The sequence below is a fragment of the Polypterus senegalus genome, chromosome 2, assembly GCF_016835505.1.
Source record: "Polypterus senegalus isolate Bchr_013 chromosome 2, ASM1683550v1, whole genome shotgun sequence".
NCBI lineage: Eukaryota > Metazoa > Chordata > Cladistia > Polypteriformes > Polypteridae > Polypterus > Polypterus senegalus.
The window spans coordinates 317,591,844-317,617,037 of NC_053155.1; positions in this window are offsets into that span (position 1 = coordinate 317,591,844).

Consider the following 25,194-nt stretch of genomic DNA (forward strand, 5'->3'; position numbering starts at 1 on the left):
AAACGAGCCAACGGATGACCAAACTCCAGCCAATTTCACTCCAAACATTTTCTTAATGCTGTTATTGAATACCATGACTTGTTGCTGCCCTCATTCTGACAAGGCAGACTTAGTTTTTTGTTTTTTCTAAGACCACCGTCAAGATGTTTTGGTGACCTGAGCAGACCAACATGACCGAGACCTTAACCTTTCTTTTTTTTCTGGTGAGCTGGTCATGTGGCGGCTTGTTTTGTGTCTCATTATTGTTTGGCTGCTCATTAAGGAAAAAGAAACAACTGAGGGGTCTGTGTCACGTCAATTAAAACAAAGGTAAAACAAGTTAATCAGCAGAAAAAACAGCTCATTAATTAAGAAGATGGTTAGAATGAAAACCTGCAGCCACTGCGGCCCACCAGGACTGGAGTTGGACATCCCTGCCCTACAGGGTTTCCTTAAATTCTTGGTGCTCCTGTCTATCAGAATGGCCGGTCATTCAACTTGGCACAACACCCCAATGCTTACCTTCATACTACACAAGAACACCCTTTATCTGCTTCAGATACTCCCTGCCAAATGCTTACCTTCCAACTCTGAGGTCAGTGGTGCTATGAGGACCATGCTCAGCAACTAGTTCTCAGGTCACAAATGACACAAAGACCTGGAGATGCATCAGCAGAGCCCCCACTAATGTCTCCAGGTGTCCCTGCACCCCTCTATCACCATAATGTTACACTGGTGTGAGGTACTGGCCTTCACCAGTCATTTTGAGGATCACATCCTTGCTACTGTATAAACAGTATTGAGAGGTAATGGATTAAGGAACTCCACACAAAGTACCCAAACCCTAACCCTTAACCTTACCCTAATCCTGAATTCAACAACGAAATACTAGAAGCACCCCCTGTAAGAATATAACAATATAAGAAATTTGACAAATGAGAAGAGACCATTCAGTCCATCAAGCTAAAATAAGAAAAGCTTAGTATATTATTTGAAATCTCCAGGACTCTGCTTGGCCACTGCTCTCCTTCCTCCATTCTGGACCATGAACAGGTAAACTGGGTACAGATTTTCTCCATGGGCCATAAAGCATCTCAACAGTGACCAATCCTGACATCTACATGTGTGTTTTTGTACTGTATACTGTGTATCGTCTGGTGTTGCATTTACAGAACGTATGGCATTCGTGGTCTATTGTTGGTTTTGTACTGCTGTAACAAATTCACTTCAAAAGTCCACTAAGTGAAGCAACTTGTCCTACAGTAGATCTTCTGTGATATTAGACCTGACGGGCTCCCCGTGTGCATTAATGAGCCTTGGGCACCCATGAACCCGTCCCCAGGTCACCTTCCATGTTCTCCTTCCATGGACCACTTTTGGTAGGTACAAACTACTGCACAAGACTTGCCATCTTGAAGATGCTCTGGCCCAGTCATCAAGCCATCACAATGTGGCCCTTGAGAAAGTCGCCCAGATCCTTACTCTAACCTATTTTTCCACTTTTTCAATACATCACCTTCAAGTACTGATTTGTTTCCTATTCTGCCTAATATATGCCACCCCTTGACAGGACGAGATAATCCATACGAGTCACTTCACCTGGCCATGCTTTGAATGTCCTCACTCACAGGTGTGTATACTCTGGATTAAAGTGAATCCTCATTTGGTTAATGTCACTTCTCCTGAGTTTTTTTTAATTGAGTGGTTATGAGCAAATGTGAGTGACCATCGGTGATAGTCTAATTTCTATTAATTTTATCAATGAAATCCTAAATTAGACAAACAAGCAAAAGAAAAATGAATGGCAGGGTTTAATTTCCTGATACACCGATGATACTCTGTGATAATGAAGACCTTTGAACGCCTTAGTTTGAATTACCTCAAGAATGCTACAAAAGGCTTCCTGGACCCATTTTAGCTTGCATAAAATTGGTCCGTTTGATGATGCAGTGAATTTAGGACTTTGCTTTATTTACCAGCACCTTGATAACCCAGGGGCACAGGTGAGGATCTTGTTTGCGGACATCTTTAGCTCTGCTTTTAATAATATCAGAGCTCCAAGATAAGAAACTCACCCAGATCGAGCTTCCATTGGATCGTAGACTTTCTTACAGATAGGAAACAGGACAGGTTCAACTGGGCACACACATGTCTGACCCATGAACCCCTTAGTACTGGTGGGCCGCAGGGATGTGTCCTTTCCCGAATTCACTTTATACAAATGACTGGACCTCTGGGGAGACTAAACTGTCAAACTTCTTAAATTTGCAGATGACATCACACCTTTCCAACATTGTTGGGTCCATATGCAGACAAGAGGTGAAAAATCTGACATTGTGGTGCAGCCATTGATAAAATGGTCCTCAACATTTAAAGAATGCAGGAGATGATCATAAATTTCAGGAAACAGTCACCTGATCATCTATCACTTGCAATAAATGGCTCAGCTGTTGGTGGAATGATGGAGTCATGTAAGATTCTTGGTACTGTGCTGTCAGAAAACCTTAAGCGGGACAATAACATCACATGTATTATCAAGAAAGCCCATCAGAGAATGTTCTTTTTGTGTCAATCTCCCTCAAGCAATATTGGTCCAATTCTACAGAGCCGTCATCGAGTCCATTCTGAAGTCGTCTAAGACTGTCCAGTTTGCTGCTGCCTCTGATCAGGCTATGGACAATCTGCTGCTCCACATGGCTGGACAAAGCTGACAGCACCATGGGGGTGATGTTGTTTGAATTATCCAGTGTCTTCAATACCACCCAGCCACCTCTGTTAAGTGGCCAACTCAGAGACATGCAGGTGGATGAGCCTGTGGTGTCCTGGATGATGGACTATCTGTCAGGCAGACCACCATCTGTGAGACTCAAGGACTGTGACAGCACCACTGGATCACCACAAGGAGCAGGCCTGTCTCCACCATGCACATCCTCTGCGTACAAATATAACAGCAGGTCACATCTCTAGCAGAAATTCTCAGATGATTCTGCACTTATGGTGTTGTATTGATAAAGGGGATGAAACAAAGGAGAGGAGTCAGGGGGAGAACTTTGTTTCTTAATGCAAAGGGAATTGTCTGCATGTTAATATCAGCAAAACCAAGGAACTACTTAATGACTTCTGCCAAAGCACGTCTGGTCACGGTCAGGTAGAGGATGCCGAGGTGGTCCACTCCTACAATTACTTGGGGGTCCATATCAATGAGAAGTTGGACTGGTCTTAGATCACAGAGAAACTATAGAAGAAAGGGCAGAGCAGACTCTTATGTCTTAGGAGACTGCGTTCCTTAAATGTGAGTAGTGACATCCTTCACATCTACAGCTCTGTAATGGCCAGTATGGTGTGGTGTGGTGTGCTGGGGTGGTGACATCACTTCAGGAGAGGACCACTGAATCGACAAGCTCATTAAAAAAGGGCAGGCTAAATTATGGGACAAACTGGAGGTCATAGCAAAGGAGAGAATGAAGACAACATTTTAATCCTGCAATCTCTTTATTTCTTATATAGGCTGACATTTCCATTTATTTATTTGGCTGGCACCTTTATCCAAGGTGACTACAATATATATGTCACAATTGGTGACATTTCTTTGTGTTTTCCAATGGGAACCCTGGCAGGTCAAGTGACATACTTAGGGTTACACATTGGTGTCAGTAGTGGGATTTGAAGTCTTAACCGCTTTACCACACCTTACATTTTATACTTTATCTTCTTTATATTTATCGTTTGTATTCTGTGGTGTCCTTGTACAGTTGTGCTTGAAAGTATGTGAACCCTTTAGAATTTTGTATATTTCTGCATAAATATGACCTAAAACACCATCAGATTTTCACTCAAGTCCTAAAAGTAGATAAAGAGAAACCAGTCAAACAAATGAGACAAAAATATTATACTTGGTCAATTATTTACTGAGGAAAATGATCGAATATTACATATCTGTGAGTGGCAAAAGTATGTGAACCTTTGCTTTCAGTATCTGCTGTGACCCCCCAATAACTGCAACTAAACATTTCCGGTAACTTTTGCTCATTCCTGCACACCGGCTTGGAGGAATTTTATCCCATTCCTCCGTACAGAACAGCTTCAACTCTGGGATGTTGGTGGGTTTCCTCACATGAACTGCTCTCTTCAGGTCCTTCCACAACATTTTGATTGGATTAAGGTCAGGACTTTGACTTGGCCATTCCAGAACATTCACTTTATTCTTCTGTAACCATTCTTTGGTAGAATGACTTGTGTGCTTAGGGTCGTTGTCTTGCTGCATGACCCACCTTCTCTTGAGATTCAGTTCATGGACAGATGTCCTGACATTTTTCTTTAGAATTCTCTTATATAATTCAAAATTCATTGTTTCATCAATGAAGATAAGCCGTCCTGGCCCAGATGCAGCACAACAGGCCCAAACCATGATACTACCACAGTCATGTTTCACAGATGGGATAAGGTTCTTATGCTGGAATGCAGTGTTTTCCTTTCTCCAAACATAACGCTTTTCATTTAAACCAAAAAGTTCTATTTTGGTCTCATCCGTCCACAAAACATTCTTCCAATAGCCTTCTGGTTTGTCCACGTGATCTTTAGCAAACTGCTGATGAGCAGCAATGTTTTTTTTGGAGAGCAGTGGCTTTCTCCTTGCAACCCTGCCATGCACACCATTGTTGTTCAGTGTTCTCCTGATGGTGGACTCATGAATTTGAACATTAGCCAATGTGAGAGAGGCCTTCAGTTGCTTAGAAGTTACCCTGGGGTCCTTTGTGACCTCGCCGACTATTACACGCCTTGCTCTTGAAGTGATCTTTGTTGGTCGACCACTCCTGGGGAGGGTAACAGTGGTCTTGAATTTCCTCCATTTGTACACAATCTGTCTGACTGTGGATTGGTGGAGTCCAAACTCTTTAGAGATGGTTTTGTAACCTTTTCCAGCCTGATGAGCATCAACAACTCTTTTTGTGAGGTCCTCAGAAATCTCCTTTGTTCGTGCCAAGATACACTTCCACAGACGTGTGTTGTGAAGAGCAGACTTTGATAGATCCTGTTCTTTAAATAGCACAGGGTGACCACTCACACCTGATTGGCATCCCATTGATTGAAAACACCGGACTCGAATATCACCTTCAAACTAACTGATCATCCGTGAGGTTCACATACTTTTGCCACTCACAAATATGTGATATTCGATCATTTTCCTCAATAAATAAATGACCAAGTATAATATTTTTGTCTCATTTGTTTAACTGGTTTCTCTTTATCTACTTTTAGGACTTGAGTGAAAATCTGATGATGTTTTAGGTCATATTTATGCAGAAATATAGAAAATTCTAAAGGGTTCACAAACTTTCAAACACAACTGTACGCTGCACCAGCATAAATTCCTAGCGCACATTAGTGTACCTGGCCAATGAAGTGAATTCTGATTCCAAAATATGTTCTGTTCAGGAATGTAGGAATATTGTGTGCGGATATGAAGTTATGCCTCAGTAAAGATTGTTTATTATTAAGAGTTCACAAAAAAAAATGAAAAAGAAAAACAAAAAATCCTCACAAATGGTCTAAAGTAAGACGTTTCCGAGAAATTGCACAAATCGAGCCCCCAGCTTTGACGCCAAATATCCAAGCGGAACGGCAATTTGTAGAAACTTGTGAAAAATGACAAATAATAAATAAATAAAATGAAACACAGAAATCTGCAGAGAAGCAAACCTGCTGCTACAAGTCTTGTGAATTCACATAAGGGGGTCCCAAGCTTATGAAGATGGACAGGCATTTAGTGGAAGTGCTGAAACACTTTTTGGAATGCTGCGGTCGCGGGGGTGGGTTGGATGGGTGGGTGGGTGTGTGTGCTAGTTAGTTGGGGTGGGGGGGTTGCTGTACCTTTGCACTCACAGCCTCAGCTTTGGGGACTTGCAGCTCCACCACCAGCGTATTCAGGTAGGAAGGAGCCCGTGCCGTTGATTTCTTTTCTTTGCCGTCTCGCTGACTTGGCACCATTACAGCATTATCAGAGCTCCGACCCTAATTCAATTTCACACTGTTTGGCTATTGTGAGGTGAGCTGACACTTAAGATGAATGTATTGCCTTTTTATTTTATTTTTTTTTACTTGAGTTAGGAAATCCGTGCGTCGCACTTTGCCTGGGAGCAATTAACAAATTCCAGGCTCTAAACCGTGTGCGACTGTACATAAGGAAATCTGCAACACCAAGTTGACTTTTAAAACATGAATTGCTGTTTGCGATCTCATTCTTTTTTGGTGAGGGGGTCGGACTTCGCACCTGCCAGCGAAGAAGCGCACCGATAGCGATCGGATCGCCGCCGTGTGCTAAACTAATGCGAACGGCTGTTCTCGTGTCGATTCCGTTTCCTGATCCTTGTCAGGGGAGCGACCCCTCTCACCCCTCTTGCTTATTGACTCGTAGGCGTGTCCTTTGACCCCTGATTCCCCAACCCCCCCCCCGCGGGATTGGTCACGTGATCCCCGCTTGTTTCTGAGAGCAGATGCCTGCGGGGGCCTCGGGCTGTGCTTTTAGTTTTTCTGTGCAGCTGCTGCGACGATATGTCATGATAAGGACAAAGAGAGGGCTAATGCAATTTGGACAAATGTACTGCATTAAAAATAACTAAAACGCTACGCGGAGACCCAGACTGTACCGACCCTGGTAATTTGTTAATGCCTAAATGCACCTGGCTTTTAGCGAAATAAGATTACCTGAGCCAAACCTTATTTTGGGCATCACAACGGCCAAAAGGCCGTGTCACATCTGGGGCTCGAGGGCCTTAATGTCATTAGCATTGTTTTTCGAGGACATGACGCGGCTGTAAATGTACTCAGCCGTCAGACGCTAATCAAATATCGTTGGGACCTACTTAGCAAATTATCTCTAATCACAGGAAAATGCCGTCTCGGCCACTTGTAGGCCCGTCATTAATTTATTCCTTATTATTTTTCTTACAATTATTGCTTTCTCTCGGGAAAGAGATTCAACGCAGTCCTTTTCTGCCCCCGTAATTCAATCTGTCCAGGTCTGCGAGCAAAACTTTTGCAGCTTTTCAGAGAACGCAAATCAAATGTGTTCAGTGAAGTAAAATAAATGTAATGAATGATCACTAATTCCTGGAAGTTTGAAGAAGCCAAGGCACTTAGGACTGGGAAACGACCGAGGCTGATGATCAGGATCTGGGATCGGGGGTCGGCCATCGAAGATGGTGTAACGTTCACTGGGAAAGGGACTCGCAGTGACTGTAGTGCTCGTGACGTGAACAAGTTTGGAAAATAAACTTTACAAGGCCGGAGCAGACAAATAAATCATTCAACAGAAGTGAACTAAAGCGTTATAAGATCTGAACACTCACCTGCTTACTTCATCTGTAATATTCCTGCCTCGTCTGATTTACGTTTCTTTATTCGTAACTTTCTCTTGAACATCCTGTATGAGCTCCAGTGTTTGTATGACAATGTGCAATAGAAATAAATTATACCGATGTTATCGTAGAATCATTCAAATGCATTCTTACTTAAACATTTAGTTAAAAGAAATGTATTATTTTGAATTGCCGTTTCACTTTGTGTTCAATACGCTTCTTCTTAGGAAGGCACCTGCTGTTCCAAGGGTCCATTTCAGTTGGGGACATTTAATAAGATAAGAAGCAACATAAGTGAGCATTCGTGAAACAAAGTTGTTAAAACTCTTGGGTTTCCTTTTTATGGGACAACAACACACCTAAAGCTGGCTACACCACCGCCGGACATTCTGTACATGTATTTAAAATTCAAAACGTTAACACTGACGATGGTTATAAAGAGCGCACTTGAGAACAACATCACATTTGTGGCATTTTTTTTTTATTATTATTATTTTATCAGGCATACTCAGCAGTTTTAGAATTTAGAAAAGACGCCACATTTCAAATCGGGGGGCGTCCTGACTGTGGTGACACACTCGCCTCTTCATTCATTTTAATGGGATGTTTGTGGAGCTGAACTCTCTAAAAGAAAGTGCGCCGTTATGGCTGTCGAGTGGCCGGCGTTACTCTGAGCTGCCTTTGTTTTTAATCTTGAAATTCTCATTTCATTATGTCTTATGCTATTTTACTTTATTATTATTATTATTATTATTATTATTATTATTATTATTATTATTATTATTATTACTATTTCATTGTACAGCACTTCTGTGTTTTTTATACAAGTGCTTTATAAAGAAACTTAACTTGATGTATTTTTAATTCTTGTGTTCTTGTTTTTATGTCTTATGTTATTTAATTTAATTATTACAGTATTATTATCATTATTATTGTTATTATGTAATTGTACAGCACTTTGGTAAACACTTCTGTGTTTTTTATATAAGTGCTTTATAAATAAACTTGACTTGATGTATTTTTAATTTTTGTGTTCTGATTTTATGTCTTATGTTATTTTATTTAATTATTATTACAGTATTATTATTATCATTACTATTGTTATTATTTAATTGTACAGAACTTATATAAAAAAGCAGAAGTGTTTACCAAAGTTTATTTAAATAAACTTGACTTGGCATCATTTTAAATTTTTGTATTCTGATTTTATTATGTCTTGTTATTTTATTGAATTATTATTACAGTATTAATATCATTATTACTGTTATTATTTAATTGTACAGCACTTTGGTAAACACTTCTGCTTTTTTATATAAGTTCATATAAATAAAGTTGGTATCATTTTAAATTTTTGTGTTCTGATTTAATGTCTTATGTTATTTTATTGAATTAATATTACAGTATTATCATTATTATTATTATTATTATTATTATTATTATTTAATTGTACAGTACTTTGGTAAACACTTCTGCTTTTTTATATAAGTTTATATAAATAAACTTGGAATCATTTAAATTTTTTGTATTCTGATTTTATTATGTCTTAGGTTATTTTATTTAATTATTATTACAGTATTATCATTATTATTATTTAATTGTAGAACACTTTGGTAAACACTTCTGTGTTTTTTATAAAAGCGCTTTACAGATAAACTTGACTTGATGTATTTTTCATTTTTGTATTGATTCTGATTTTATCATATTTTATTGAATTATTGTTACGGTCTTATTACTATTTGATTGTGCAGCACTTTTGGTAAACACTTCTGTGTTTTTTTTGTTTCTTTTTCTTAAAGTGCTTTATAAATTAACTTGACTTTATTTTTATGAACTGTCGTTGACTTGGTTCTTGTCCAGCCCTTTACTTGTGCTACATAAACTCTCACTTGACTTCATAATGTCTGATGTGTTGAATTCTTCAAAAAAAAGTTCAAAGATAAAATGGGCCAAGCTGTGCCACACGTGTCATTATTCTTATTAATGTAACGTATAATATGCCTAATACTTCAATTAAAAAGTCTTCTGGAACGAAAAAGTAAAGGAGAAGGTTCAGTCACACACGGCATGTTACTATAACACAGAACTTGTTCAAAGTGTCATATTAAATCAAGTCAAATTAAAAAGTCACACTTATTAGAAGTCACATGAATTTAAGGCCTAATACACATCATGTTTACATTTGGAAGCCTTTTTAAATATAACGCAATATTCAAAAGTCACCTAACTCCATTATTCATAATGTACAGAATAATAATCTTATTAACTATAAAACTAATATTTCAAGAATACTTACATGCTTATTGTTATTCATTATAGTGTTTTATAATTTTATAATTTTAAATCTAAAAGGTTCAAGGCATACTTATTGCTGTTCCATTCAATGTAATGATAAAAAAAAATAATAATTTAAATGTAATGCTACTTTTTTTGCTATTCATTTTAATGTTATATGTAATATACATAATGTTTAAATGCAATATTCAATAATAAATGAATTTAAAGCTGTTACCTTAATTGCTTTTCATTTCAATACAGTGTACAGCATATCTAACGCTCAAATTAAAATTCAGAATTCAGTAATAAAAAATAAATTCCAACTTGTTACCTTAACTGCTATTCATTTTAATGTAATGCACAGCATATCTGACGCTCAAATTAAGATAAAGAAGACTCAATTCCTTTCTACAGAATGTAAACTTAATACAAAATGTAATAATAAGAAAATAAATTAAAAGTTATTGCCATTCATTTTATTGTAAAGTACAATATACACAGTATTCAAAATTAGAGCAGAGATTTTGAAAAATAAAAAAATAAAAATGAATCCATTAGAAAGTAATTTTATCCTTATTGCAATTATTTTTAATGTCATTTACAGTATACATAATGTTCATATTAAAATGTATTCATTAAAAAAATGTAAAGTTGTTAGCCTTACTGCTATTCACGTTAATGTAATGTGCAACATACATTATGCTTAATTCAAAGTGCAGAATTATTTAATGTGATTTTAAAAATCCAAATAATTTATTCACAGATTATTGTGACAGATACTACAGTGACCTTTACAAGAAGTAGAGACGGTATAAAGAACAATGGAGACGGACACCTCACTTTTAAAGAAATAAACTAAAAGTCGTTACCCTCACTGATATTCATTTTAATGTACACAATATTATAACAAAGAATGGTAAAAAAAAATAAAATAATTAATTAAAGAGTAATGTTGCACTTATTGCAATTATTTTTAATTTAATGTACAGTATACATAATGTTTAAATTAAAATGCATTTTTTAAAAATAAAAAAATAAATGTTGTTACCCTGGCTGCTATTCCTTTTACTGTAATGTAATGTACAGTATACTCAAAGCACTGAATTAGACATAAAAATAAATAAATTTGGGATTAATAAAGTATCTATCTATCTATCTATCTATCTATCTATCTATCTATCTATCTATCTATCTATCTATCATATAGTGCCTTTCATATCTATCTATCTATCTATCTAAATTAAAAAGTAATGTTAATCGTATTGCTTTTAATGTAATGTATACATAATGTTTACACTGACATGAATTGTTTAACAATAAAAAATAATTGAATTACTCTTATTGCTGTTTATTTTAATGTGATGTACAGCATCCATCATACTTAAATAGGAATGCAGAATTTAATAAAATAATAAGAATAACTAAAAAGGCATCCCACCCTTATAGCAATTTATTTTATTTTATGTTAGGAAAAAATTAAAGTGATATTACATAAAATCTGAAGTCAGTAAAGTGGCGTCACTGTCCTTGTTGCTGATTGTCACGTCATTTACAGCACAACACAATTCACGTCGCCGCAGAAAAGCAGAATTCAATAACACAAATTTTAAAAGCCTTCTCACGTCTTGTTATTCACTTTAATAAAATCTCCCGTAATAAACGGCACCTTAAATTAGCACAATGCTGGGTGCAAAGGCGGCACTGCCACTTCAGGGATGCTGCATCCTGAGTTTGGACCTCCATACCCAGCGTCCCACTCTACAAGGTTGGCGTGTTCTCCCTGTGCCAACATGGAGGTGGCACATTCCCAAGGACGTGCAGCTTGGGTTCATTGGCACCGTCCAGGGCTGAATCCTGCCTTTGTGCCCAGTGCTGCCAAGATGGGCTCTGTCACCTGAGACCCTGAAATGCAGAAAGAGGAAAGAGATTTTAAAAATCCAAATATTTTATTCACAGATTATTGTGACGGATACTACAGTGACCTTTACAAGAAGTAGAGACGGTATAAAGAACAATGGAGACGGGCACCTCACTTTATTTATAGAGTATAATAATGCTCTGCCAATAAATGATCCTTTAACAAGTCGGGACAGAATGACAGGAGATGAACTGCAAACAAGCATGCAATCATTATAAAGAGTAAAGAAATAAAAAACAGTCGTGCTGAGCCTTATTTTACGATATTATAGAAGAGGTGTGATTTGTATTAGATGAATAAAAGCCAAGGTTAGTTAAAAGTAGAACAGCAAACTACACTGAAAAAGTATAACCTCCTGCGGTGGGCTGGCGCCCTGCCCGGGGTTTGTTTCCTGCCTTGCGCCCTGTGTTGGCTGGGATTGGCACCAGCAGACCCCCGTGACCCTGCAGTTACAGTAGGATAAGGTGGGATGGTTAATGGATGGATGGAAGTATAACCGCCATTCAACTTCAAATAATTAAGGTAACGATTCACACTTAATATTTTCCATCTGAACCAAAATAATTCTTTTTATCTTATTGAATCCACAATTTTTAAGTTGAGGCAAATCATTTCGAGTGCTTGAGTGTAATTCACTTGTTTTATACTGAAGTAAATCTGTTTTTTAAGTTGTTACAATTTAAAATGGTTTATTGGTCGTAACCTGTTGTTATGCTATTAGAAATATTCTGAACACAACACATTCCAATGCTGTACTTTTTACATTTATTTAAAAATCTAGTGCAAATACACAAGCATTTTACAGAGTAAATCTTAAATATACAACACAAAATTATTGTTTTACAACGTTGCTACAGCTTTCTTTGTAGTATGTTTTGTTACGACTTCTTATATTTAAAATGAACAGCTGAGAAACAGCACTGAAAAAAGTCTGACATTGCTGTTGTTCAATCAACGTAAATTTTCTCTTTCAAGCAACTTAACTTTAGTCATTTAGTGTTGTAGCTTGAAATATTTGGCTTCAGATCTCAATCAAAGTAAAAAAAAATGTGTTTGTACCAAAATAAGTTATGGTGGAGGGAATCAACATCAAAATCCTATTTCAGTTCACCTCATATTTTAGGTTGTTCGTGTGTGTGTCGGAGCGGCCCTTTGTATTTTCTTCCGGTCGAACTTTCCAGCGTGCTGGCTTTCCAACTGTCAAAAAAGAAGAAGACTTTCCTGAGTGGCGTGGACATGGCTATCCAGGGTTAGGCTTAGGGTTAGGGTTGACTTTTATAACCGAGGATTTCTGGTAAGTAATCCTGTTTCTCAACTGTTCATTTGAAGTATAAGAACTCGTAATAAAACATACTTTCAAGAAAGCTGTAGAAACGTTTAATAATTTTTTGTTGTATATTTGAGATTTACTCTGTAAAATGTTTGTGTATTTGCAGTAGATTTTTAAATAAATGTAAAAAGTACAGCATTGGAACGTGTTGTGTTCAGAATATTTCTAATAGCATAACAACAGGTTACGACCAATAAACCATTTTAAATTGTAACAACTTAAGAAACAGATTTACTTCAGTATAAAACAAGTGAATTACACTCAATCACTCGAAATGATTTGTCTCAACTTAAAAACTGTGGGTTCAATAAGATAAAAAGAATTCTATTGGTTCAGATTGAAAATATTAAATGTGAATCATTAGTTGAATGAAGGTTACACTTTTTTCATTGAGGATTGCTTACTAGAAATCCTCCATTATAAAAGTCTGCTGCTGAAAATGACCAGACCTGGATAGCCACGGCCACTCCACTCGGGAAAGTCTTCATGTTTTTAGGCAGTTGGAAAGCCAACACGATGGGGAAGTTCGACCGGAAGAAAATACAAACAGCCCTCAAACACAGCAGCACACGGACAACCTAAAATATTAAGTTAACTGAAATAGGATTTTGATGTTGATTCCCTCCACCATAATTTACTTTGGTACAAACAAATTATTTTTTACTTTGATTGAGATCTGAAACCAAATATTTCAAGCTACAACACTAAATGACTAAAGTTAAGTTGCTTGAAAGAGAAAATTTACATTGAATGAACAACAGCAATGTTAGACTTTTTCCAGTGTAAGGCTTGTTGTTCATTTTGACGTTTTACGTCTCACACAAGACACAGAGAGCCAAGTAAGAATTTCAAACAAGTTAAATATGTGCACTTTATCTTGAATTTTAGGATAACACACACATATCTGTGTCTGTTCGTGTACTGTATTGTATAATATTTTTAAAAAATTTAAAAAAAAGAAAGTCACTTTGATTGTCACTGACTTTAGTTGACTTGATGTTGACTTTAGTTGTGAAAATATACACAACAGACACAAATTCAAGAAATAAATACATTGACTGTTGAAGTGTCATTCATTTATATTTATTCCAAAAATATACCTTTAGGGATACATAATGAATTAAAAAAGTTTTGCTTAAAAATAAGAAAGAAGCTAACAACCCCTTCATTCCTCTTTAGTTTAGTTTGTTCCTTAAAAAAGCAGCAACATCCAGGGGGGCAAATCATCATCATCATCTTCTTCTTCTTTGTATTTTTCTTCTTGTTTTGTTTTCTCTTTTGATGTTAAGGTAAAGGGTTGCATCTCTTCTGCTTTTATCATTTCAACTCAGTAGTTTGCCACTGCAATGTTTTTGCTTTTCAAAACTAAACTTTAAGAAAATCTGGCAGTCAAATCTTTGATTTATTTTTAACTTTTTTTTCTTTTTTCTTGTGCGTTTCTATTTTCCATTTGTTTCCTCTCTTTTGATCATGAACTCAACGATTGTATCAGTTATGTTATCATTTGTCTTGAGTGATACGTCACAAATGTTTTGCTTTTTAAAAAATAATTTAAAAAATTAAGAGAAAATTTAAAAAGCAGCAAACTCTGTAGCTGAGTCTTGTTTTGCTTTTTTTTCCTTTGTGTTTCTTATTTTTCTTTCTTGTCTCTTCTTTAAGGTAAATGGTTGTATGTTATTATTATTATTATTATTATTATTATTATTATTATATATGATGATGATGATGATTTTTATTATTATTATTATTATTATTATTATATATGATTGCACAATATGGCACGGTGGCGCAGTGGGTAGCGCTGCTGCCTCACAGTTAGGAGACTCAGGTTTGCTTCCTGGGTCCTCCCTGCGTGGAGTTTGCATGTTCTCCCCGTGTTTCCTCCCAAAGTCCAAAGACATGCACGTTAGGTGGATTGGCGATCCTAAATTGTCCCTAGTGTGTGCTTGGTGTGTGTGTGTGTGTGTGTGTCCTGCGGTGTGCTGGTGCCCTGCCCGGGGTTTGTTTCCTGCCTTGCACCCTGTGTTGGCTGGGATTGGCTCCAGCAGACCCCCGTGACCCTGTGGTTAGGATATAACAGGTTGGCTAATGGATGGATGGACGGACAACAACAATAATAATAATAAAAATAGGGCAGCACAGTGGCGCAGTGGGTAGCGCTGCTGCCTCGCAGTTAGGAGACCCGGGTTCACTTCCCGGGTCCTCCCTGCGTGGAGTTTGCATGTTCTCCCCGTGTCTGCGTGGGTTTCCTCCCACAGTCCAAAGACATGCAGGTTAGGTGCATTGGAGATCCTAAATTGTGCTTGGTGTGTGTGTGTGTGTCCTGCGGTGGGCTGGCACCCTGCCCGGGGTTTGTTTCCTGCCTTGCGCCCTGTGTTGGCTGGGATTGGCTCCAGCAGACCCCCCGTGACCCTGTAGTTAGGATATAACAGGTTGGTTAATGGATGGATGGTATTGCTGGTGTTTCTTTTGTGTTCTCAATTGGACTGTGAAGTAAATGTGTGCTGCCTGTTATTGCTGTTTGTTGGATGGACTTGTATGCCGTGGTCAGTTTCTGCTCTGCAAAAGTAAAAGGACATTTATGGAAACAATAAAAAGCAGGATTTTTTTTTTTTTGTTAAGAATCATTGAGGCCAATGAACAAATATCTTTAAACCAAATTAGTGTCACAAACTGTTATTGATTGAAATGTGCGCTAAAAGCAGAAGATATTTTCTTAATATAAGTAAAGATTACAAAGCAGCCAATTCAACTTGATTTCAATAATCTTTGTATGTGAGCGCCTTGAGCAAAGGAAAGGCGCAACATAAATATTATTATTATTATTATCATTATTAAAAAATAAAAATACCATCCATCTATTATCCAACCCGCTCTATCCTAACTACAGGGTCACAGGGGTCTGCTGGAGCCAATCCCAGCCAGCACAGGGCGCAAGGCAGGAAACAAACCCCGGGCAGGGCACCAGCCCACCCTTGGGTGCACACACCTACCCACACACCAAGGACAATTTAGGACCGCCAATCCACCTAACATGCATGTCTTTGGACTGTGGGAGGAAACCCACGCAGACACGGGGAGAACATGCAGACTCCATTTATGAAGGACCCGGGAAGCGAACCTGAGTCTCCTAACTGCAAGGCAGCAGTGCTACCCACTGCGCCACCGTGCCACCCATAAGAATACCAAATAATCACAAATAAATGTCAACTTCTTATCATATTTATTGGTATTTCTTTTGATCTATTGTAATGCCCCATATTTAAAACTAATCTGCAGTAATTTACACGTATTGCTGTTCATTTAGATGTAATGTTTACCAAAAATGGTTAAAAAATATATATATATATATAAATGAACAATGCTGGCTCCCCGCTTATATACGTTTTTATTCTTTTTGCTGATTATACAATGACCATCAGCATTCCATCCATTTGCTGCATTTTCTTTTAGTCAAGTTGTTGGCTTATTCCGACTTTTGAAGACAATAGAATATTATAAACTACAAAGGTTTAAAGCAAAGTAATACCATAATGCCATGTAGTAATTTAGTTTGCAGCTATGCAGTAATGTAATATACAATACAGGGCACAAATATAATTTGGTGCAAAGTTCAAACAAAATACAAAAGTTTGATGTAAGTCTTGGGTAAAGGCATCAGTCTAACAATTAAGAAATAATAATACTAATACTACTATCACTACTGCTAGTACTACAACTAATAATAATCATCATCATCATAGTAAAGTAATGAATTGCTAATTATTTTCTGTCTGGTATATTCCAATTACCATGTAAAGTAAGACACAAGAATACAATTAAATAGAAAGACCAAAGTGTAAACCGAGGAAAGTCTTATTTACGGCTAACAAGCACCCAGACAATAAAGAATAACACAAGTCTATTAAAACTTTCAAGTTCCAGAGAGCAGCATAGCAGGGAGTCAACAGAATAAACACAACCAAATACAATGAAATTCAGTCTTCTTTTGATTGCAAACACGAAAAAAAAAATCCTTAAAGGTCAAGCCAGTCAAGTGAAATTATCACTCTAGCGAAGACAATCAGCAGCTTCTAAGCCCAAGGAAATCTCCCAAAGATACGCTTTACTGTGAAAAGGCCCTCGTGTTAATTATGATGTCTGCTAACATCCACCAGCTTAATCAAGTTTGCATTTGTCACAATTGCACTGCAAAAGGATGCAAATACGTGACCCCACATGTAATAACTGCACAGCAAATGATTATGAGCTCTACAGAATGATACACTAATGGGCTCCACCTGATGGTTAACATTAAGTGAATGAGGAGTAAATGAGAGCAGGATATGATTCACATCGACACTCGGCTTTCAGGAGGGAGTGATTTGGAACTTTCACAGACTAGCAGATGGCAGCCCAATTCTAATAAAGAAAATGAGAGATTTGTACAGAAAATGCACACACGCACCATTAAGACAGATTGTTGTTTTTCGCTTGTCAAAAATATGCTTCCATTGGAAAAAAAAAGAAAGAAAAAGAGTCTGCTCAATAAGTGAATTTTTGGATACTGCAACTTTTACTCATGCCAAACCGACCGCTGCTTAAAATTCTTCATAAAATATTCTTGCTTTGCTTGGGCTTAAGTTATCATTTATTTAAAGTTCGTACAAAAAGTACCATTACAGATCTGAAGAGTCAAAAGATGCTTACTTCATTGAAAACACATTGATTTACTTGTAAGAATGCATAACATTGTTTGAATGATGTGTTTCACTCTGTGCAAAGGTAAGTAGATAGATACGGTAGACAGATAGATATGAAAGGCAATATAATAATAGATAGATAGATAGATAGATAGATAGATAGATAGATAGATAGATAGATAGATAAGGCACTATATAATAGATAAATATGAAAGGCACTATATAATAGACAGATAGATAGATAGATAGATAGATAGATAGATAGATAGATAGATAGATAGATATAAAAAGGCACTATATAATAGTTAGATAGATGGATAGATAGATAGATATATAGATAGATATGAAAGGCACTATATAACACGTTAATGTCACCCACAAACACACGTTTATTTTTCATCCTTCTTTACAATTCAGCTCACTAATCCCCAATACCCCTCAGTCCAGGCCACTCCAATGCCTTCTCTTTCTTCTTCTCTTTTTCCTCTCTATCTCTCTCTCTTTTCTTCTTACCGCCTCCTCTCTTCTCCAGACGTTGCCACTCTTCCACCCGACTCTTGTCATCGACTGGAGGGAGGCGGCCCCCTTAAATAGGAACCCGGATGGGCTCCAGCTTCTTCCTGGCACTCCTCCACAGACACGCCCTAGTGTGGCGGAAGTGCCGGCTGCGCACCCGGAAGCCATCCGGGTGTCCCCAGTCGTCTTCCCCCCAGCACTTCCTGGTGTGACGGAAGTGCTGGGCCCCAGGGATATTGAGGCACCAGGGCGCCGCCTGGCGGTGGCCACGGGTCCCTACAGGGCTGGGCTTCCAAGCCCTTTACCCGAGGCCCCCAACATAACCAGGGCGGACGCCCCCTCACGGTCTGGAGGAGGCACAAGCCCTCCTCCGGTCCTCCTGGGCGTCCCGGCCGGGCTCCAGCCCCAGTCAGATGCCACAATAGTGAAAGCCACTATATGATAGATAGATAGATAGATAGATGAGAAGGGCATTATATTATAGATAGATAGATAGATAGATAGATAGATAGATAGATATGAAAGGCACTATATGATAGTTAGATAGATAGATGTGAAAGGCACTATATAATAGATAGATAGATAGTGTGGCAGACAGCTGGGTCCTATGCCCGGCCGGGACGCCCCTTTGACACTAGATCCAGGGGAGCATTTATGGGATCCACGCCCCCAGGGTACACTTGGTGGCAGCTCCCCTGTGTTGCATCAGGGCCACTGGCATGGGACTTTGGTTATATGCGGGTATGCAACTTTTGGTCAGATCTGCCTGTAGGTGTCAAATCAAAAGAGTTGTGTGCCTCTTTAACATTAGCAGATAGAACGTATGGTGTCCAGTTTTCCCTGTTTGTACAGTCCACAAACTGGTAAAAACTAGAGACAGTGGAGGAAAATGAAACATTAAAGTATCTAAAAACTGTGATGAAAGCACTGGGGTCATCTATAGTGAATCTCCTTATTTCAGAATATACTGTGTCTGTTACGATTGCCAAGTCTGCCACAAAACTTGATATAGTCTGTGATGCAGTGGCTGAGATCCTCAATGTCTTCAACATTTGACTTTGTCACACACATGCACATGGGAGGCAGCTGAAGGGTTCATAAAGAAATAATTCATTGCCAGACTAAGGGTTGGCAGAGTACACTGATCCTTCTTCTTTTTCATTAGCAGACAAACCACGTGAATTTTTCTCTGGACTTGATGATATCAGTTCCAGTTCTGGGCCCAATGACGCCAATTCCTGCTCTGATGATGCCACTTCCGGTGCCCTGATGACATCACTACCCCTGCCCGGCTTTCAAACCACCCTGTTTGACTGTCTGTACTGTTCTCTGTTGAACTGAAGTCTGTTAAGACCTGTACCATTTTGAACCTCAAACTGGACCAAAATGGAGCCTATATCAAGTGTACGGGCGGCTGTCCCAAGACCTTTCTCTGTGTTTTGTGGAATTCCTTTCGTAACTTACAAAGCATGTTCTAATCGTTGTTCTCAATGACATCCTTAAGACCCTTCATATCTTCTGTTGTTCATTCCTACACATTTCTGGTGATGACTGGCAGCCACTGGACAATGGAGTTATATTATGGGCATCTGAACTTATGCTCAGATCTGCCTGTAGGTGTGAAATCAATAGAATTGCATGCCTCTTTAACCTTAGCATATAACAAGTCTGGGGCCCAGTTTTCCCTGATTGTACAGTCCATAAACTGGTTAAAACTGGACACCATGGAGGAAAGTGAAACATAATTAAAGAGTCTAAAAATTGTGATGAAAGCACTGGGGTCGTCTGTAGTGAGTCTCCTTATTACAGAATATACTGTGCCTGTACCAGCTTATGGTCAGATCTGCCTGTAGGTGTCAAATCAACAGAATTTTTGCTTCTTTAACATTAGCAGATGACACGTCCAGGGTCCTGTTTTTCCTTATTGTACAGTCCAATAACTGGTAAAAAGTGGTGTGGGGAGTGAAACATAATTAAAGTGCTCAAAAATTGTGATGAAAGTACCAGGACGGTCAGTAGTGAGTTTGCTTATTACGGAGTATACGAGGTCTGTCCAGAAAGTATCCAGCCATGTAATATGCAAAATAGATATTTATTGAAGAAGATACAAGATTATAGGACAATGACGCCTCAGTCCCCTTCAAAGTAGCCACCTTGGTACCTCACCCAGTTCTCCCAGCGTCTCTTCCACTGTTCAAAACACTCTGCAAAATCCTTTGTTGGAATCGCCCTCAGCTGCCTCGTTTTGTTTTCCTGAATCTCATCAACATTCTGAAATCTCTTCCTTTTCAAAAATGATTTTAGTTTTGGATAAAGCCTGAAGTCGCAGGGCTCCAAATCAGAGCTGTAGGGGGGCCATCTTTGAAGCGTTTGTGGCACACTTTTATTTGCTCTGCACTCATTGAATTGTCCTTGAAATCCTTCTGAATCATCTGAATAGTTTCCGCAGATGAATGTTCAAGCTTACCACAAAATCTGATGCAGATTCATTGCTCTAACTCACTCGGGTTTAACCGGAATTGCATGGAATTCTGATCCCGAGTCAGATATGGGGTGTATGCCAAGAAGTTTAATGGTGGTCTAGAGTCTTACATTTTGTAATTACCGTATATATTCGCAAATTTGTTTTGAAACCCGAAAAAATTGATCATAAAAAAAGACCCTGACTTATATGCCCGTTCAAAAATGCGACACATTTTTTTTTCTACATCTTCTTGCTTCCTCCAATCTCGCACCAGTTTCTCAGACACATCGAATTTTGTTGCAGCAGTGCAGTTACTAATTTCTTTCGCCACTTCAATGAGTGTTAATTTAAAACCAGCTTTATATTTTCATCGTAGATAAGGGATACTCTTACGATAAAGGTGTATGAGGGTGTGAAATACAAAAAACACAAAACAGTGCAAACATCGCTTCGGAATAGTTTGGGTATTACCATGTGGTCGCGTAGGCACAATACATAGAAAAAAAATACAGGTGGGAGTTAGCATATCATAATCTCTTGGCCCAATAGCGTGAGTTTTCCGCATTCAACTTATACGACTGAAATTATAAAATCCCAGAAATTATACGGTAAAATCAAGTCCCGACTTATCCACGGGAGAACTTAAACGTGAGTATATACGGTACTCTGCTGAACTACACATTGTCACACACGCACACTTGGGAGATAGCTGAAAGGACCATACAAAGGTAATTCCACGTCAGGCCAGACGGTGGCAGGTGTGCACTAATCCTGTATCTGTTATCTCTGCAGACTGAATACGGGAAATCCTGCCTGAGTCTAATGATGGCACTTCCGGTTCCGGCCACGAAGCGGTCATTTCTGGGTCCGGTCATGAAGACGTCACTTCCAGTTCCGGCCCCTATGACGTCACTTCACCTGCCTTGAAGCCCCAATAACCTCATTCTGTAACCAGTTCTGATTTGGACTCAGACCTCTTCACTACTCTTTAACATATTTACTCTTTTGCAGTCAAGTTATTAAGTATATGGGTGGCTGCCCCAAACCTTTTTCTGTGTCTCAAGGCTGTTCATTTCACAACATCTAAATCTCCACTGTGTCATATCTCAGCCAGGGTTCCTCCTCTGGCAGGCATTTAAGTTCATGTTTTGTTAATAAATGTTATTTGTTTTGTGTGTTTTATGTACCATGTATTTTACGGATGGTTACTCAGGAGGCGGGACCACCTGCCAATCGCCGCCAGGAACTGCCCCTCTTCCCTATAAATCGGAGGGCCCTCCTCTATGTGCCGCAGTTCCTGGCAGATCATGAGGAAATGGAATTACTGACTTGTGAAGCTTATTGTGATATCCTGGATTTTTGAACCTCTGCTTTGTTTCTGACTTTGCTTTGCTTGGGATTCTGGATCGGGACCATGTTTGCTGTTGTAATACTAGATGGCGCTATACACACAGATACTGACGACACGAGTTAAAAGCACCAAGAAGTTGTTTAATGATTTATCTTCTTGTACAGTGCTCTTCCAGCACCACCACCACTGATAAACAGGCAAATAATTACAATAATAATCACTAATTAATCACAATACTCCTCCACATCTCCCAGAAAGTTCTGTCCTCTATCTCCCAACTCCGGCTCCCTTGCTGGGTCTCCACCAGTCCTTTATATAGTCCTCAACTTGGAGGTGCTTCTGTCCTTCCATCCATGTGACTCGTCAGTACTTCCGGGTCAGATGGAGAATTGTATTGTTCTTCAGCCCATAATGGCTGTTTAAACAGTAGGGACTCCCCAGTCTCCCTGCAGCGTCTCCTGGCGGCACCCATGTTACCCAGCGGGGCTCTGTTGCCAAACTCCAAGTCCCATACAGAGGCGTAGCTTGGGTTTTCAGCGCCCGGGAACAAGTGAAGATTTTGCGCACCCTCCTGTATACCAAAATGCATTGGGGAAGGGAAAGAAAATTTTAAAAAATGTATTTAAAATAATAGTATTTTAAGAAAAAAATGTCATATAAGTCTCCGAAAATGATAATACTGCCTCGTGTTCTATAAAATCTAAATTTGTCATTAGTTTTTGTAAGAAAAAATTTGTTTTCTGCATTTAAAATTGATTTTAAAGAAAGTATATAGTAAAATATAAAGCAAAATAATTATATATTTATAAAAACTGCATTACTTACAATTTATTCGTATGAAAGTATGATGGGGAAACGTCTAGACCGGGTTCCTCAATCACGGTTTTGGAGGGCTGCAGTGGCTGCAGGTTTTTGCTCCAACCCAGTTGCTTAATATGAAGCACTTATTGCTCAAATATGTCTCACTCATTAAGATTTTGAACTCTTATTGCTTATTTTAGTCTTAAATAGCTTTATTTGTGGTTTTTAATTGCTCCTAATTAGCAATAAATTCAAATGACAAAGGAGACCAGCATTTCTCCATTTAGCTTGTTACCATTTACACCTTTGTGTGTATTTATTATGCACTATTGGGTTTAATTACATACTTGGAAGGACAGTGAAGAGAAAAAAAGTGAAGGACTGAGAATTACTCCTCCATTTTAGCCTTCAAATCATTTGGATGATATCCTTAGAAAGGGGAAGAAAATCTAGGATATGAGAATTACCTGACATAGGGGAGCTAAAGCACTAACAAGCCATGAAATTAAGTTATTGGCAAGAATTGCTTTCTAATTAGGCAACCAAGTAAGAGCAAAAACCTACAGCCACTGCGGCCCTCCAGGACTGTGATTGAGGACCCCTGGTCTAGACTTTTGCAGCCATCTACTAGAATACGTCACCACAGCCCAATCAATTTTCTATCAAACACATAACACAAATCACTTGGCACACAGAAATGGCATTTGCAACAACTTAGACAGACAATGATACACTAATGCCTCATGTCAGTCGCGCAACCTGTTTAATAACGTCAGAAATGTTTCTGGGTGGGAGTAGTGAAGGGGATACATTATTGTCTGTTTGGTATATAGAACTAATACATGCTTCGAAATCAGAAAGAGACAAAAAACAGAAAAAAGATCTCCTCATACTGATGGAGTGATGGACTGAGTATGCAAATGTTTTTTTTATTTAATTTTTAGTGTATTTAAGAATGGAAAACATTTCATTCTAAAATTTCATAACATCAATTTGCCGCCCCCCAGCTACGCCACTGGTCCCATAGTGCCCTGCGGGCATCTGGGGCAACGCTGCAGTCCAGAGAAGCTGCCATCTATCATCCTGGGGGAGGCTGTGTCCCTGATAAGCTACTTTCCTCCATCCTTCTGTTACTGGGGTGTCCCGCCAGGATAAACTGCCAGCCGTCCCTTACACCGGCAGTTCCTTTTGTGGTCTAAAAAGCTTCCAGTGCTACAGACTGTTTTTGATAAAAAAATAAATCTTTTATTTTATAAAGCTTCTTCAAGGCCCCTTTCATTTCAAGTCAGGGATTTGACAGTAAACCCCACTAGAGAGCAATTTTTGGAAATATTTATGGGACTTCTGTGCTTTTGGGACTCCCAGTTTATGACACTTATGGTGTCAAAGTAACCTTTAGAGTGTATATATGGAATGTGTGGTCCTACATGCACAATTAAAGTGTTAATTTAACACTTGCGGTTTTGCTGTGTATGGGCATTCATCTTTCTAAACGCTTGAAAACTGACTGTCAAGTGTTTTATGTTCATCGTGGCGAAATGCAGTTTTATAATGTAAAGCGGAATTATACCACTCTTAATCTATTTCTGTTTTATAGCTTATAGAAAGCAACTGCAGCCTATCCCAGGGGACACCAGCCCACCATCACCGAGTTAAAGTACAAATTATTTCATATTTTACCTCTTAACTGTACAATGCAGTGTCTATTTAAGTACCTCGAAGAGAAGCATCTCTGGTTACATTTTAAGAAGACAAGTATTATTCACTAGCGTGAATCAGTGCGAGACTCCAGGGAAGGTGGAAGTGAGCCGAGTGTGATTGTTTAATGATGCAAGTAATGTGGTGAAATTCATGAGGACTTTTCAAGTACACAACTCTGCCTGGAATCCTTTTCCTTCTAAATACAGAGAATGATATGCCTGCCCGGTAAAACCTGAATGTGTCCAGCAAAGATTCTTCTGATAAGCATTTTCATTGTCATAATGGACATGTGACATGTGACTGTCGCATGTGACAGTGAGATGGCACTGAGTTATACAATTACATAAAGTCATATATGTCTATGAACATGAGAACATTAGAACAATCTGAATTAGAGCAGGCCATTCAGTCCAACAAAGATCACCAGTCCTGTCCACTGAATTCTTCTAAAGTAACATCAAGTTGATTTTTGAAGCTCCCTAAAGTCCTCCTGCCTACCACACTACTTGGTCACTTATTCTGTGTGTCTGTGGTTCTCTATATGAAGAAAAACATCCTAATGTTTGTGTAAAATTTACCCTGAACAGGTTTCCAGCTGTGTCCCTGTGTTCTTGATGAACCGATTTTAAAGTCAAATACTTCAGTGATGTCTCCTCTTTATCTCTTTTTGTTTACACTGAAAAGGCTCAGCATTTTAAATCTCATAACTCACTCCTTGTAGCCCTGAATCAGCCTAGTCGCTCTTCTCTGGAACTTTTCTTGTGCTGCTATGTCCTTTTTGTAGCCTGGAGACCAAAACTACACAAAGGACCCCAGATGA